Here is a 5,228-nt window from a genome sequence, read left to right on the forward strand (position 1 = left end):
AGCGACGTGTCCAGACACAAAAGAAGTCTCTAACACCGTAACCTAGTTTTGACTATGTCCATTATCACCATCTCACATGAAATAGGGTGTTCCGCAAAATATAATATATTTGGAGCGATTGCTACGTTTTATCATCATATTATAGACATGGATATGTTCCCGTACATACCACATATTTATAGTGAATATTTCTCTCGTCGCAACAACGACATTCCCTTCATCCTTATAAATATTTATAAATTTCACAATTCAAACTTAAACGACAGATTTTCATTGGCCGAAAACATCGCATAACATTGAGACGTTTGTGTTGTGATTGCTACGAGGTTATTACGAGAGTAACGCAAAATATGCACGAAGGCGTAAGTACGGTGGTCGTATCGCTTGATGAGTAGCGTACATATAGCTCCATAAACCACCTGCTTAGCTTATTCAGTAGACAAGGACCATGCATTAACACCACAGTCACTTGGGGGCTGAAAATCAATAAATAGTAATTTTCAATAAAAAATCATCCGCTATACGTATATAAATGAACAAGTTGTGAAACACGGCACCTAGTAAATCGACACCCTATCGGTTTCAAATGTCGATTTCATACCTTAAAATGCGAAACAAAATTTTTAGAGGGGATCAGGTGTTACGTTAATAACCATTGTTCATAATCGCTAACTTGGTTTTATTCAAAACTGCACAAATCCCGCGTTTTCTGATGATATCCGACGATTTCATGAACGAAAATGGCCAGCAGCCAGAATCAAGGGGGATTCGCACAGAGTTCTGGGTAAATCAAGTGCGCATACTCATTTTCAGCCAATCAGGCGTGCCGTAACAGCGAGTATTTCCTTGATTTACCCAGAACTCTGTGCGAATCCCCCTTGATTCTGGCTGCTGGCCATTTTCGTTCATGAAATCGTCGGATATCATCAGAAAACGCGGGATTTGTGCAGTTTTGAATAAAACCAAGTTAGCGATTATGAACAATGGTTATTAACGTAACACCTGATCCCCTCTAAAATTTTTGTTTCGCATTTTAAGGTAAGAAATCGACATTTGAAACCGACAGGGTGTCGATTTACTAGGTGCCGTGTTTCACAACTTGTTTATTTATATACGTATTGCAGATGATTCTTTTTTGAAAATTAGTATTTATTGATTTTCAGCCCCCAAGTGACTGTGATTAACATCATGACAGCTCCGTCGGCTATCTGAAATTCGTCAATTAGAATCCTGTTGCCAATTTTAAAAATGTACCATTTTTAAATACTAGTAGTGATCGTGGGAACGTTGTTCTTTTCATCAGAGTCATGTGAGAAAATCCTAGTTCTAAATATCGGTATTATTGAATCTAGTATACGGTTACAGTTTGTAATTAAGAAAGAGTGCATTCCTAGTACTAGTATGTGCTGAACAAAAACAGTCAACACAAGGTTAGCAAACTGTTAGAACAATAGCGACGAGACAAAAAGTAGTATTACTAACAAATATCGACGCGTTAGTGACATGTATAGGTATATTCCCGTACATATAACATATTAAAAGTGATTACTAGCATACTAGTGTATCAACACATCTCACTCTCTCCAGCCTGCGTCTAGAAAATGATTGTACACCACATTACTAGAGTTGTAATTGGGGATTCATAGTATTAATGTTTCGTTTCCATTTTCATTTTCATGATCAAAAAGTGTCTTTAAAGTTTTCCTCGATTCAGTGAATCTGACTTAAAGTATGGTATACTCATATTTTGGATTTCCCTTAGTCAAGTGCCGGATGCTGCAAATGTGTGAATAGTATTACAATGTGTTTTTATTTTAGTGCAATATGAAGACTCTTGCCGTACATGGAAAATTACAATATCATAAATCGATATATTCATTATATTAACATAGTAACACACTACTATCGTCACCCCGTACCCATTTCCTTCTTGGTTTGTATAAACACTTTAACAATTCTTCCCGAAACGGGAGGAGTCTATTGAAAGAATAACATTGAAACATTTGAAATGACGTCATTTCACACTGCGCTTGATTGGTTGTTTTAGTTGTTTGAATTCAACTGTCATTGATGAATATTTATAAACCTAATCAAGGGAATGAGTACCTGTACATCTTTCAAACTATGGACACAGGGAGTTGGACAAACTTATGTATTTTAATAAATTATTAATTAATAAAATGTTATATAACTTTTCTTTTACCCCCCTTCCTGGTATCGATTTCAAGTAATCATTGATCTTTGTTTATACCACTCTTTCCTTTATCACAATCTTTGTTGCCCGCTAATGTTATATGCAAAGAGTGGTATAAACACTTTTGAGATATCATTTTTGGTATGTGTTGGTTCTTGGATATCTAAGCTTCGTCGTCTTGTATTTCGTTTATTAATTCGAAATTCTCAGTTTGCTTAAAAAGGGAGAGTTTCGCGATTTTGACATCGAAAATGCCTTTGCTTCATTATTTGCTGAGGGACGGCCGCTTAGGTATGAGCTCTGTAACTTACAGCACATGAACCTAGAAACGTTAGGTAATCAAACAAAATGACGTTGTACTAAAATCCAAAAAGTACGTTCAAGGTCTTCATTTTTTTGGTAGCATAAAAACGATTTACTCCCTCGCTTATTGATTTCCATTCCCCTCAAGAGTCAAAATGGTATGTGCCTCCATTTTACGCTACGACTAGAAAAAGTCTTTTTTGCTTGACGTGTTCATTTGCCTTCAATTACGTTTCAGTGGCTGTCACTGTCGCATTCTGAATCTTGCCGATAACATTTTGGTTCAAATCCACGTAGCTATCGCCAAAAATTCGAGAAATTTCGATCGGATCGGAAATCGATCGGAAACGCAAGGGAGATAAGACTCGATTTTTATAGACGCAGGTCGTTTAGATCGGACGGTTACTTTTGTTTCAGGTTCGTTGTTGTTTTGGGTGAGTATAGAACATGTTCAAGCCCAAAATTGTAGCAATAATGTTCACGTCGCTGTACACTCTCAAACTTGACAACATTCACTTACGGGCCACTAAGATTTATGATTCTATTGCTGACCGGGATAGCTACATTTAGTGTTCATTTCTATGCAATATAAAATCATATCGATGCTGTGGGCGGCGAAGGCTGAAAGATTGTTTTGGTTCTGTGGCCGGCTTTCATGGTACGGGCAACTGACATTAGCTGACTTTTTTTTTACTATTCTAACGTGTTCTGGGCTGTATATAACAGTTAGACACTGACAAGTAAGTAGGTTGGTACTAGTAAACAGCCCGGGACATAGTCAATATAGGAGTCTGAATCAGTTAGGCCCTGAAAAGTTTACATAACAATCTTATGCCTACAAATCATCCCATAATTATTGACAAGTTGTTACTAGCTTATACTAAAACAAGCCGGTAGGCTGGTTGACGACCGGCTCCGCTCAAAAAACAAGCAACATGTTTTCGGCTATTGCCACAGTAGGCACCGAGCACCAAGTACGAAGTTCGCCAAAAAAACACTCAGTCTTTAGAAGTCACTATATTTTATTGCTAGGACGTATTCTGCTGTTCAATTTATTATTTCCAACCGTTTTGCGATAGTATTTTCTATATTGAAGGCAGCATTTACAGTTCACTTAAAGTTCTAAGTTGCCTTGGGATTACGTTGATACAGTGTAACAATGTCGGCGCCGGTGATCTCTCACCAGTGTGCAACGTAGCCAAAATAAAAAAGCATGATCATGTGAACACGGCTATAATTACAAAACTGGTAGGAGGTAATAAATTTGGGGCGAAAGTATTCAAAAATCAGTTTTTGGCTGTTGCAATGACAGTGGTGGGCCAGGATTTTTTTCCTATTAGTGACGGTACGACTTACCTGTCAAGTATGAACAAAATCAGCCGAGCCAAAAAATCACAGATTTAAAAGCCGTTGCTGGTGAAAAGTTACCCCAACTTTGTGGTCAAATTTCTCGGTAATGAAAAAAGATATCAAAAATTCAAATAGTAACTTTGTGCCCACACTCAAGCTGAGTAGAATGAGCTATGTCTGAAGTGTTTTATCCTAAATTTGTAGGAGGATTTACATTTGGTGCGAAGCCATCCAAAAATCAGTTTTGGGGATGTTTATATGGCAACGGTTGGCCAAAAAAAATTTCAGATTTTTCCTAATAACTAGGGTGAAAGTGTGACCTACTTAGCAAGTTTGAGCAAAATCGGCCAAGCCAAAAAAATCACAGTCGAATTATTACGTGAAAACACTGGAAATCACACACACAAAACGACAAAAGTGATTATAAGGGCAATCCTAGCGGAGCGAATCGCCAATAATTAATATTCCATTTTTGTTAGTGTATCTTTAATTTTATTTATTAAAATATGTTATACATATTTTAATAAATAAAATTAAAGATACATTACACATTACTATCTAATTGGGTGGGAATTGCCAAGCCAATTTATAAAATTATTACAAATATTTTCGTAAATAACAGTGACTGTGAAATACGCTCTTGAGAAGTGTTATTGACGGAATATTTTATATTGCAATTTCTTTCAATGTAATTAGTTATATTGCAATGCATAAGTAATAATGTAAATATATATACAGATTTCTTTATTTCATTGTTTAGACTGAGTTATATATTTGTTACGTACTATAATTTATCTATATTGGAAAATGGTTATGGGGATTATTAAATTTAATAAACAATATTCAACTATACTTTGCAACACCAATAAGATCATAATGATAATGTTTCTTTGTTTTTGAAACTATGGGCATTATCAGAGCATGGGTCTTATTTTGAAACTCATGCCAGAGCAACTGCACAAATCATAAGGGCAAATTAATAGCTTCTAAGGATGGTATTCCCAGAATAGCGCAAGTTGTTAAAGAAACATAAAACTTTAATTCTCAATAACGATGAAAGGACCAGTTACTGAGACAAAGCCCTACTCCCCGCGAGACCCACCCAATACGAAACTCACTTACCGCGAAACCCACTTACCGCGAAGCTACTAGTTATTTAATAATTTATTAAAATACATAAATTTGTCCAAATCCCTGTGCTCAGGACTAGTTTGAAGTCCTTTGTAGTGTTACGTGTCACGTGTCAACGTTGTATACATTGTAGACGGGAGCGGATGGACACTTCCGATAAGTGACGTCATTCAGTTTTCCAGTGTATATAAATAGATTTCTTAACTTAGGCTATAAAATGTCTCAAATTATCTCAAAGATTTCATTTCAC

Source organism: Saccoglossus kowalevskii, chromosome 4 (genome assembly GCF_978046115.1).
Source record: "Saccoglossus kowalevskii chromosome 4, keSacKowa6.1, whole genome shotgun sequence".
In the NCBI taxonomy this organism is placed as follows: Eukaryota; Metazoa; Hemichordata; class Enteropneusta; family Harrimaniidae; genus Saccoglossus; species Saccoglossus kowalevskii.